Raw genomic sequence first — 13,903 nt, 5'->3', positions numbered from 1 at the left:
GCATGAAATTAAGAATATGGTGATAATAATAAAATTCATTGGAATTAATTAAAAGTATATAACCTAATACATGTTGAGATTGCATCAGTATACCACTGGTATTGAACCTGTGAATATGGGTAGTAAACGTGAAAGTGTTGCTAAATCTAATAGTGATCGTCGTTGTCACGGAAATATGTCGCCTACACGGGCACGGTTTTTTATTGTATAATATTACAACATTCTTTCATATTTTTACACAATGTTAATGTGGAACATAGAGCTCATTAACACCATATTTATTAATTATGTAAATTATAACCAAATGAGAAATAGAAGGGAGAAAGAAAATAACCTATCTATATAAAAGGGATTGGTCGAATCCATGTCCACAATGAACGTTTTTATTAGTCTCATATTTTATTCTAACAATTGTAATAAAAACTATCGGAAATTAAAAGAAAAATCATTTGATTGTAATTCTAGAAAATGATAACTGAAAAACCTTAAGAATAAAAAGTGGTATGCGCATCTCATATTTTATATATATAAGTTAATACTGTAGTTTGAGATTTTTTATTTTGACAATTATAATAAAAAGTAGCGGAGATTAACTGAAGAACCATAAGATTTGGAATAGAAAAAATGAAAAACTGACAATACCATAACAATAGGAAAATCAGGTGTTGTATGCGCATCACACATTTTTATATGACCATTAATACTGTAGTTTGAGAATTTTTATTTTGACAATTATAATTAAACGTATCGGACATTAAACGAAAAATCGTAAGATTTGGAATGAAGAAAATGAAAAACTGAGAATTCTTTAACACTAGGAAGTAGCGGAGATTAATAGAAAAAACATATGATTTGAATTCTAGTAAATGAATAACTGAGAATATTTTAACAATAAGAAAATCAGGTGTGGTGTGCGCATCATACTTTTTTATATAAACATAAACACTGTAGTTTCTCATTTTTTATTTTAACAAATATAATAAAAAATATCGGAGATTAAATGAAAAATCATTTGATTCGAATTCTAGAAAATGAAAACTAAAAAAAATTAAGAATAAAAATGGTGTGCGCATCACACATTTTTTTAAATAAACATTAATACTGTAGTTTGGGAATTTTTATTTTGACAATTATAATTAAACGTATCGGGCATGGATTTGGAATGGAGAAAATGAAAAACTAACAATACAATAGGAAAATCAGGTGTGGTCAGCGCATCACACATTTTTTATAGATTCATTAATACTGTAGTTTCTTTTTTTTTTACATTTATAATAAAAAGTAGCGGAGATTAAAAGAAGGCCCATAAGATTTGAATTCGAGTAAATGAATAACTATGAATACTTTAACAATACGAAAATCAGGTGTGGTGGCACACATTTTTTATATAAACATTAATACTGTAGTTTGAGATTTTTTATTTTGATAATTATAATAAAAAGTGGGGGAGATTAAAAGAAAAATAATTCCATTTGAATTTTAGAAAATGAAAACTGAAAATAACTTTAACAATAAAAAGTGGTGTGCGCATCACATATTTTTTTATATAATCATTAATAATGTAGTTTCTGAATATTTTATTTGACAATGATAATTAAAAGTAGCGGATATTAAAAAAAAAAAAAATCATATGAGTAGAATTCGAGAAAATGAAAAACTAAGGATACTTTAACAATAGGGAAATCAATTCTGGTGTGCGCATCGTACATTTTTATATAAACATTAATACTGTAGTTTCTGATTTTTTTTTTTACAGGAGAGAGAAAGAATTGTATTCATTCATGCTGCCCAAATACATCGGGTTGCCACATTATTCAGCATTCTGATCAATCCGTGATCGGACATATATAAATTACATATTTTTATATGATATAATATAATAGAAAGATGACATTTTTTCCACAGTTTTCTTTTACCATTAATATCAGTCTACAAACTAAATACAAGTTTTTCAATTTATTCCTTTTTTTCTTTCCCTTCCATTTCACATGTTAATTTTATCAACAAATTCCCCTATATAAAAAATATTAAAATATTAAAAATAATAAATAAATAAATAAAACAACATATAAGATGCGATGCATGCATGCCATCCCTCCTCTGTATAACTCCCCTACCAAGTATTATATTCTCTGTCAACCTAGCCACGTCCTGGACATCGACCCCGAGCTCCTCCATGAAACTCCTAGTTGTGCTGGGAATCGTTCCACGGGCTCCGAACCAGAGGCCTCTCACGTCGAAGTCTCGTTCTCCGAAGCCCTCACGGAACTTCTCCTTGGGGAAAGAGATACATTCATCGTAGATTTCCTTCTTTTCCCTATCTACCTTATTTGCCTGGTCAAGGTCGTTATTTTCATATCTCACGGTGGGATCTAGAATGATTGCAGACTTCCCCTTCTTAGGAAAAGCAACTATATCCGTATATCTTGTGGATACATCTGTATCTACGCAGTAGACCTCGTCAAAGCAGGCAAAATCTCTTTCTTTTAGGACCTTCATTAACTCGTATTTCACTCTATGGTGTCGACGTGTTATGGGGAGGAGTTGTTGGGGCATTTCCCCAGCACATGTGCTGGTGTTTCCGGCTCTCTGTTGCATTTGCGACAGAGGGACCCAGCTTCTCTATCCTGTCCGCTGACACCTGGGACTCCACGTAGGGGTGCATAATTTATATTCAATTTCAGGACATTGGACCATTCAGAGCCCTAAGTATTTGTTAATCGCAGACAAGTAAGTAATTGTCTCGGAGTCTCTTTGATATGGCGTACTCCAATGCCCTGCCACCTGCAATTAGCCCATTGCTCGAACGCACTTTCACGTAGCGACTGTCGTAGAGCTTTCACACTCCGATGCCCCGGATCAACGCCCAATCAATCGACAGAGCAGGACTGGAACAGAGCATCGGGTACATTTGACATCCGCTGAGGAATTGTGTTGAAGGGGAGCCTCCCATTGGCAGCGGATCAAGCCTAGACCTCTATACCTCCTCGGAGCATACAACCTCGCCGTGGAGGTGTTCGCAGGGAGCCCTATAACGGCTTTAACACTTTTTCAAATTATTGTGTCGATGCCATCCAGGATTTCAGAATGTAGCTTTTCAGGAGGGGAGCAGTTTAGAGAGGGTATGTAGTTTGAGATTTTTTATTTTGACTATTATAATTAATTAAAAGAGGCGGAGATTAAAAAAAAAAATCGTATGATTTGAATTCGAGAAAATGAAAAACTACTTTAACATTAGGAAAATCAAGAAGAGTGTGCGCATCACACATTTTTAAAAATAAACATTAATACTGTAGTTTGAGATTGTTTATTTATACAATTATAATTTAATGTATCGGACATTAAAAAAAAATCGTAAGATTTCTAATGGAGAAAATAAAAAAACTGAGAATACTTTAACAATATGAAAAATTAGGTGTGGTGTGCCCATTACACATTTTTTATATAATCATTAATAATGTAGTTGCTGATTATTTTATTTTGAAAATTTTAATTAAAAGTACCAGAGATTGAAAGAAAAATCATAAGATTGGAATTTGAGAAAATGAAAAACTAAGAATACTTTAACAATTGAAAAATTAGGTGTGGTCGACATTAATACTGTAATTTGAGATTGTTTATTTTTACAATTAAAATGTAATGTATCGGACATTAAAAGTTAAAACATAAAATTTGAAATGGAGAAAATGAAAAACTAAGAATACTTTAACAATATGAAAAATTAGGTGTGGTGTGCGCATTACACATTTTTTATATAATCATTAATAATGTAGTTGCTGATTATTTTATTTTGACAATTTTAATTAAAAGTACCGGAGATTAAAATAAAAATCATAAGATTTGAATTCGAGAAAATGAGCGCATCACACATTTTTTTATATAAACACAGTAGTTTCTCATTTTCAATTTTGACAATTACAATAAAAAGTAGGAGAGATTAAAAGAAAAAAACAGATTAGAATTCTAGAAAATGAAGTACTGAAAAAATTTTATGAATAAAAACTAGTGTGCGCATCACACATTTTTTCACAGATTAAAAGAAAAATCATAAGAATGGAATTTAAGAAAATGAAAAACTAAGAATACTTTAAGAATTGGAAAATTAGGTGTGGTTGACATTAATACTGTAGTTTGAGATTGTTTATTTTTACAATTATAATTTAATATATAGGACATTGAAAGTAAAATAATAAAATTTGAAATGGAGAATATGAAAAACCAAAAATAGTAAAAATTAGGTGTGGTGTGCGCATTACACATGTAGTTGCTGATTATTTTATTTTGAGAATTTTAATTAAAAGTACCGGAGATTACAAGAAAAATCATAAGATTGGAATTCGAGAAAATGAATAACTGAGAATACTTTAACAATAGGAAAATCAGTTCTGGTGTGCGCATCACACATTTTTATATAATTATTAATAATGTAGTTTCTGATTTTTTTTTTGACCATTTTAATTAAAAGTATCGGAGATCATTACCACATCAACATATTTATTTTATGTAAGATTAGATAATCGTTATTTTTAGATGATTTTTTAAAATATATTTTAGTCAAATAAGACTCAAAACAAGTTTTTTTTTATCTTGTAAACTAATATGCTAAATTTAACGTATTTCATATTTTTCAACATAAAAATATATCTCGAAATATACATTAAATTACCATTTAAAGACTTTTCAATTACGACAGACTCTCGCTAATATGCAAAAATTAAAACCTAGGGAGCCCGGGTAAAATTATACATTAACAGCAATACCTACAATCAAACCAAACCAAAAGTTAGGAAAACCAGAGTAAAAATGTTTATTCGTTTTTTAATTTATATTTCGAAAACGGATGAGTAGAGTATAATAGTTCAAACGATTTTCCGGCTATTTAGAAGCATGAAACCCTCCACTCCCGCCCTCCTTGGTAGCAACCTCCTAGGAGGAGATCGTAACACAAAAAAGGCAATCCTTCCCTGCCGGATCCCCCCCACTAAACCCCTTTTTATTTTCAAATCCTCTTTCTTGGTATATAATAACAATTACAAATATATGATAATACATAGTATATATACATATTACATACTGACTTTGCCACTAAGCCCCCGGAGAGCGACGACCCTATGTCACTTTTGAAATATTTGCTTAAAACGGGAAGAGGGGACTTTAAGATAGTTAAATCGAGCAATATTTAAAAAGCGCCTGAAATTGAAAAACGGCATCAAACCCGCCACTCCCGCCCTCCTTGGTAGCCTTACTTATCTGACTTTTCAAACAGACAATTATAGCGAGTAGGTTGGTCGATGTACATTTCATAACCTCACAGGAGGAGATCATAACACAAAAAAAGGCAATCCTTCCCCGCCGGTTCCGCCCCACTAAACCCCCAGAGAGCGACGGCCATATATCAAATATTATCTTATATATCTTTTGAAATATTTGCTTAAAAGGGAAGAGCAGACATTAAGATAGTTAAATCGAGCAATATTTAAAAAAAGCGCTTGAAATTGAAAACGTCATGAAAAAAGCACCCATTACCAAATGTCAACCTTCCTTCTTCCTTCTTCCATCGTCAGCCGCATCATGCGCCATCCTTTGGCTGATCAACGTTTTGGGGAGTCAGATCCAGTTGATCTGTTAACCGGTGGGGACTGGATTCTCGATGGAGCTCCTTATCCTACTGAAGTCGAGGGACTTTATTTAACGCCTACAGTCTTCGGCTTAGTAGTTTGCGGCGTTGTTCATAACTTGGCTCAACCTACGAATTTCTCTATTTTCAGTATATCAACCATCCGTGTATCGAATTTTCTCGAGAATGTGGTAAAAAATTGGTCTTCTTTTTCTCGTTCAACGATCTCTAGAGCCAACAAGTTACCATCTTCTTCATGCACTGCTCCTCATCCAACTCACAACAGCTCTGTACCGCGTGTATCTACGAATTTGCCTCCAGTCATTTGAAATCAGCAAACCAAAATATCAACGCAAGATCATCCGGTGGTTCCGCAACCACATCCATTTCATTCACGATTTCGACTCACCGATCCAAGTCTTCAACGCAAACTAGGTCTGTACCGAAGATACCTGTTCCTTCGAAAACGCTCAGCATCATAGGACATTAGCATCCATCTTTCAGTAGAAAAGATGGCACTCCTTTCAATAAAAATGGAAGAGGAATTAATAAGGAAGAAACAAGATCTTTTCGGCGTATGTATTCCAAGGTACTACCCCCAGCGACTTCTTTCATCCACATCTACAATTGAAAACGAATGCCATAATCATCAGAATTCTACTGACAATGGAATCTTCAGACAAGAGAGTCTAACACTCATTCGCAATCTCTCTTATCACTGTTACTTCGCCATAGATGGTTCTACAATCCAGGGCAAATCTGCTACCACTTCAGTGCAGTCAAGGTTTGAAGATCAAGTCGACTTGATTGACTTCGAGAAGCACCACTCCATGACCCAAGAAGGTTAAAATTATCTTGTATTATCTGTATATAGTTAGCGTCAACGTGAATCTGTTGTTCTTTCGAGTTAATTGTTTTCTTATTCATGTATATAGTTAGGGTAATATGATTGTTTTATTCTTTCACGGTAGGATTCATTGTGTTATTTTAGTCACCCATTCACACACTAGGAGTGTGTTTTGGTTCCCTTACTAAGGTGTTACTTAGTTTTCATCCCCTTCTGCCAAGCGGGAATTGTTAAGGTGGGCGGACGCATCGTCAGCTTAGTGCCTGGAAGTTGCACATTTTTGTTTATTAATTTTTTTTTAACCCACACTAGAACTAATTTACTTTTTTTTTCTTACTCATATTTATTTTTTTTAATCATTAAATTAGTCTAAACAAGCCATCTCAAGTAATTTTGTTTAGGATGTAAAGTTACCTATTAATTTTAGTTTACGCTCAAAACTCTATTCATAGGCATAACCTCATTTTGTATTGTTCTTCTCTCTCTGTAAATTTCAGGATACCTGTTACAGTCTGCAAGTAGATCACCCGGAGCGATTTAGGTGGGCGGTATGTTCCGGGTAACCTACGGCAACCGAATGGTTGAATTGGAGGATTCACCATAATACATTATGGCATGGAGAGAGTCATCTTGTCTTCAGCTAGAAGCAGTCCATCTTTTCTTTTAGTTCATTCGTCAGTAATATCTACCATGAGTGAGTAGATTTACTTGAGTAGTTCCCAGCAGCAGAGGGGATAGAGGCATAGAAATGCGGAGGGAAGAAGGAAGCATGAAGTAAGCCCACCTGGCAATAATTAACATCGACCACCACATAATAATCATCATCATCCACCTCATTATCTACAATTCCACAGCCCAGCCATTCAAAATTTACTAACAATCTAATCATAAATGTTTTCTTTTGGTCACCCCGTACACCACTTGTAACTTAAAAAATAGCATTTTATTTTTCATTCAATCATGGTTTTTTTTTAATTATACAGTCCACTCAAACCCAACCAGCCAACCAAAAGTGAAGTATGTCTCGCAATTAAGTTGAAGGTATACTTTATATAAATGGGGCTTGTTCGAAATCCTTCAGTCGCGATTCGGATTCCGGCGTGATGGACTGTATCCAGTTTAGCAAGCACTTGGGAACGAGCCGAGCCATAGACGAATGACTCGTAGTCCATTTTCGAGCGTGAACTGATAAAGTTTAAGAAGGCTAGATCTATTGGCACTCCAGGAGGTACGGCTTGGTAAACGGATAAGGTTTAGTTTTTTGTGCAGTTAGTTTTTGGTGCAGAGATATGGTATTTCCAGGTTAGTCTTTTATCGAATGTCAGGCCTAAAAATCTATGGTAATCGGTGTTTGGTAATAGGGAGTTATTATGCTTTGGATATTATTGGAGATAGTTAAAGAGAATTAGAGCTTTCTAGATACCAGCATACAATAATAAAAAAAATGAAAAGTGGCCTAGTTACGATTCCTGTATCGTAACTATTCCTGTATTGTAACTAGGCCACTCGCAGAAATTCAGCTATTTTAAAAAAAGGTAAAAAGAAATTGAAAACTTTGAAATTAACAAGTTAAAATTATAACATCTTTTGTTCACTAGCTTTAAATGGAGCTAAACACAGACTCATGACAGACCTTCATATCATAAATCAGATATTACATTGATACATAGTTTGGCATTAGCTGGATAAGGTAACAAACTAATAGCAAATTAGTCCCGATAAAGAATATAGCTAATTCAGTTATTAACTATTAGCTACAGCTAATTTCTACAACTAACCAGCTGTTAGTCGAAATGGAAAACTAAAACCTATTTAAACTATAATTACATGGCAACAGAAACTAATCAAAGCTAACTTTAGCAGTAGGAAAAGAGTGATAGGTCTATTTTGAAAAAAATTGTTTAATTTTTTTTTTATTTCTAACACATTGGGGTCTTTTATTATGTTTACAAGGATTCTAATATCGATTAGAAAAACGATTCTAAACTTTTCGGATTTCTGACCTATGAAAGTGACTTTATAATTGGGTATCGATCTGTTAACTTTGAGGATTCCTATAATATTAAGGTTCCTGTTTATGTTTTCGGAATTAATATATTTTTACATTAAATAAATGCAGAGATTATCCAGTAATTGAACCTAAAATATGAAAAATATAATATTTTCATTTTCTTCATATATTAAGATACCCAAATATCTAAGAAAACGTAAAAGTTAAAATAAATCGCTTAAAGTAAATAAATATTATTTGTTTTTAAAGTTGAAACTACTAATAAAACCAACTAATTATTAATTTTAGCTATAGCTGACGCTTCATAACCAAAAGAATTAGTCGCTTATTTCGGATAATAGCTAATTTAGTTGTAAGAATTTATTATGAGCAAACAGATAACAACTCACAATTTAGTTTAGTTTCCAATCTAACTTAGCTGTAGTTTTTAGTTGTTAATTTTAGCTAACTTTTGCCCAAATTTGTAATGACACTTATTTTATTGATTAACGATTTTCGGTTACTGCATGAATAGCAGTTTTGTTCATTTTGTTATTAGTTTCATCGATATAATTACTGTTTAATATACTAATTTATCTGAGCTTCATGAAAAAATTAAAACACATAATAATTTTTTGGAAGTAACAATTAATAATTTATTTTCTTTAGCCATGACTTAGAAATTGTTAATTAAAAAAGGTATTCTTAATAAGTAAAATCCTTCTTTACAAACTTTATTAAAAAACTATTATATTTTACATAGTCTAATAGTATAGCCAATAGAAAAAAAAATTAAGAAATATTTTGATGTAGTCCAAAATTTTGGTACTTCACATTTTTTGGGTCACTGAAGATAAATCTAAATTTTGCTGGAAACATTATTATTTTGTTGTTTTTAGCAAAAAAAATTGTTATCTAAATAATTTAGGTTCCAAGAACAGAACAGAAAGAGTGCCAAAGTTTACCTTTACAAATTTCTTTTATGTTATTTCATTTAAATGACATTATAATCAGGCATATTGATTTTAAAAAATACAACTTTAATTATGCATCCAACATAACAATAACCCAAAAGCTCAAATAGTTACCTTACCATTACTATTTACGATTCTACAATTTTATTTATGGCACAATATGATTTCTAGTTAAAACGGGTCAACCATATAAAAATTACAATACTATATGTCGTTGTCTACAATTTTTAAAAATTCCTTTGTCAATGTTTAAATTAAGGAGAATTTTTTATTAAATTCATTGTTACTGGCAATCTAATTAATAATATCGATAATTGATGATTCCTTGATTGTATTTTCTGCCTCTATTTGTTTCAGTGAAGAATCTATTTAGTTCTGTATTCAAACACTGACATATTCCTCATTCCAACATTACTATTATGTACAAATATTATCTTGAAGGATTCCTGTTTTTATTTCTAATTTATTTATGATACCTGTGAAGTTTGCCATTAAATTATTTGTATCAGATTAAAAGTTGACTGCATGTTCTGTTTTTTTTTCAATTTTGTATGGCTTTATTATTTTTTCTGTAATTTACAGTATAAAAGATTTATTCTAGTTGTAAGCTATGTTTTAATATTTTGGACCTTGCCATAAGTAATAATTTTCTTTAGTATATATCTTCGCAGCTTTTTTTTTTTTTTTTTCGCAACTTAATAAAAGTAAACTAAATTTCCTACATTGTAAATGGTACAGAGCTTCTATGGGATAAGTCGCAAGAGAGCGCTGTGAAAATGTAAAATGTTCCCAAAACATACGATTTATGGCATATGTTGATACTGTATATAAAAAATTTAATATTTAAAGGAACGAATATACATTTTTTTCTAAATAAAACAACAGTTTCTGAATTATAGATGAACCAAAAAAGTATTTGTCGTCCCCCACCTATATTACGTTTCCTCTTCATCTTCCGGTATTTCGTTATTCGATAATTCGTTGGTTCATATATATTTTTAATTCTTCTTATTTGTACCTTTTGTCATCACCCTCTCACACGCTTTCTTCTTCTAAAAATTTTTCTATTTTTTATTTTCACCCTCCCGTAACGTTTTCTTTATAAATAACACTTAGTCATTGCTGTAACGGCTTTTTTATTTCTAAGTTTCACCACTTTTGCGCTGCGACCATTAGGCGCGCAACCTTTCAGCGAACAGGTCGGTTTTCATTCTTCTTTTTTGTTTTCTTTCCCCTTTCTTTATTTTACTCTTTCCCCTTATTTTACTTTTATCTTATTTTACTCTTTCCCCTTATTTTCTCCACTTTTATCCATTTTCCTTGCCCGCGTTGTAAGTTTTGTACACTATACTTATAATTTGGCTCTTTATCATCTATTATTGTTACATATATTTTCTTCCTCTCAATTTTCATTTTCTTTTCATATTTAAATTTTAAATTAATAATATCTAATATGTTCATACTTCTTTGCATTATATAACTTTAATTTTATTTCATTTCCTTAAGTAAGTTATTGTACCCGCTTTTTCAATTACCTATGTCTACATTTTATTTCCCGCTTCTCTCATCACTTAATTTTATTAATTCTATTCTGTAAAACTATTCATTGTATGTGTAAAATTATTTTGTTTATACTTTCTTTTATATTTTTTATTTTATTTTTTATATATATGAACCAAAAAAGTAAATTTGACAAACTTTAAGTTGCATATAAAAACAAAATGAAGTTCCTGGCAAAGGTTTGGCCAGAAAATCTCCTATCCGTGTTAGCGTCACAAAAAACTGAGGTTGACCTAAATTTACGACAACAAAACTTGGCTTTATCTCCTCAGTGAATGAAATTTGAAATCTTCTATTACAATAAAAAAATCGTATTTGTACACAGTATCTGCGCTATAAAAGGTAAATATTACATTCATAAAAAAAAATCATGATTCTACTAAATATTTATTATAATAAAATTATATGTAAACAAAATTTCTTTTTAAAACCAATGACAAGTGTAGCTTTGCATGTCCCGTAGCCCAAGGGTGTTCCCTGCAACTGCGACCAACAGTGAAGTAGCCAGCCAGTGTTCCATCTTCCTCTTCTTCAACTTAGGCCGCATATGGTTACTGGTCTTTGCTGGAATTTATACTTCAATGGTAATATTAAAGGATGAATTCTTTACGTTTACCAAGAAATAAAAACTTCATGTAAACATATAATCGTCAGTAATAATTTCTCTATGTATGAGTATAACCAATTTAAAAAAATAAATATTCATCTATTGGTTCCATTCAAATGGCTAATGAGTAATCGTATACATCAAATATTTCTAAAACGAATTCTAGAATCCAGTTTTATATGTCTGTTTCTAATCAAAAATATTTTTAAAAAATGTATTCGCTTTAAATATTCTTTCTGAAAAAAAAATTGAGATCACTTACTATTTTGAATGACCTAAAATCGTACACCAATTGGTACAAAAAAGATGCAAGAATTAACTTGAATACTTTTCGGTGTAGGAGTGCTTTGAAAACCACCCTCCCTGGCCGAGGCACCGGCGTTCTTACCCCTTCAGAACTCAGTACACCCCTTAAATAGCAAAATTTAGAAAAATGGCAGGCCAAGTGGGATGAAAGCTCTCCGAGTAAATTAAAATAAATAAAGCGATCAGTAAAATCATGCTCAACATCCTATTGCAACAGCCGTAGGGAGGAAGTTGCTCTAACCCGCTTAAGAACAGGTCATACTCTCACCTGATCAGAAAACTGCCACCTCCAACGTGCAAATATTGTCAGTCCATTTTTACGATTAGACATATTTTTGAAGAATGTACTCACTATTTGCCAATAATAAACAGGATAGGACTGACCCCAAATTTATCAGAAGCTTTCACAGATGAGGAAGCTAAAATTACATTAATGTTTGAATTCTTAAAAGCACATCACCTTCTTTATAAATTATAACTCCTCTTCGATTTTTATTTTTTTTTTAAATCTTTTTTTTGTACTTTTATCATACCAAAGGCGTTGATGACCAAAGGGTTTTACGCCTTTAAGCAACAATCAACAAAAACAACAACTTTGAAAACCAAAATGTTATCAATTTTGAGAAAACATCTCTCTAAGGGGGTCATTAAACCAGATGACAATGCCTAGAGAGAGGTCATTTGCATCAATTGATCATTTAAAAAATTCCATGACAGTTACTGAGAAAATTTACTGATTTCTTGAATGGCCTGAAATAGTATGCAATGAGGCTCAGAAAGAAACAAGATATTAGAAGCGTTCGGATATAGTTATATGTTGATTATTTGTTTTAATTGACTTATTCGGTATTATTCAAGATAAAATTTAATTTTTAAAATCACATTTTGCAATTAGTTTAATTTGTTTCCAAGACCTTAGGGCATGGTTTGTACCTGTTGAAATGATATCCATAGTGGAGGATATAGGTAGTAACACAAAACAGGGATTTAAAAAAAAAAGCTCATTTCAATTAAGCTGAATCCTTTGAACTGTTTTCTAAAAAGTTCCCTGGGACTATCGAAGCCCTAAACCCGAGCACATTAGTCTTTGGAAAGTTGGGGTACCCCCTTGATGAGTATACAGATAATATGCTGTACAATTTGAGTTTTGTCCATCAAAATTTAGACTTCCCTTAATGTGTATCGGAGTGAAAGATTGTTGACCCTAAAATTATAGTAAGTATTTTTATTTTTAATATATATTAGCAGTAGGTTTACGGGAATTTCTTATATTACAATTTATGCGAACACCAGTCACATGACGAGAAAAGAAATTAAGCAATTTCTTTAAAAAATCAAGTCGGAATTGAACAATATTAGCCTTTACGATTAAATAAATTATTAATAAATTAAACGTATTAAAACAAAAATTATTACGGAAAGATTAGCAAATATATTAACGGTGCAGGTCACTACATTGGTTAAAGCATACTAATCTTCTTCGGAGGTTTACTCGGAATAATATTTAGTGATGCTGATAATTTTGTTCAATGCCTTATTATACATCATGCATTTACTAAGAATTGCTAAATAAAGGGATTGGTTAAAATTAAAAAAAAACAATACATTATCAAGGAGCGATTGAGATAGCGAATTGAAAGCATCTTAGTATAGACATTTCTTTCACTCTTATATTTATAATTTTCGGCATGATTTTACCAATGAGGTAACATATAACTGCTGTTAATAAATCAACGATCCCGCCTATTTCACTTAGGAAAAAATAATTATGTGCATATATTCTCTAGATTAAATGGTGAATTTATGAAGCAAAATGGTTAAAATTAATGCTCTATTTTTTTTTTTTTTTTTCGTTTCATTTTGTAATTCGATATCCGTCAAACTGTTGATTCCTGTAAACCTAGTTCTGAGGGGCAGTGTTAGGAATTTAATGTAAAGTTAGAGTCATTTTGTATAGTGGATATTGTATAGAGAGTTTATATAAAAATTCTATGACTATTTA

The sequence above is a fragment of the Halyomorpha halys genome, unplaced genomic scaffold (genome assembly GCF_000696795.3).
Source record: "Halyomorpha halys isolate HHAL.00 unplaced genomic scaffold, Hhal_1.1 Scaffold786.1, whole genome shotgun sequence".
NCBI classification, from domain to species: domain Eukaryota; kingdom Metazoa; phylum Arthropoda; class Insecta; order Hemiptera; family Pentatomidae; genus Halyomorpha; species Halyomorpha halys.
This window is presented reverse-complemented; position numbering follows the sequence as displayed.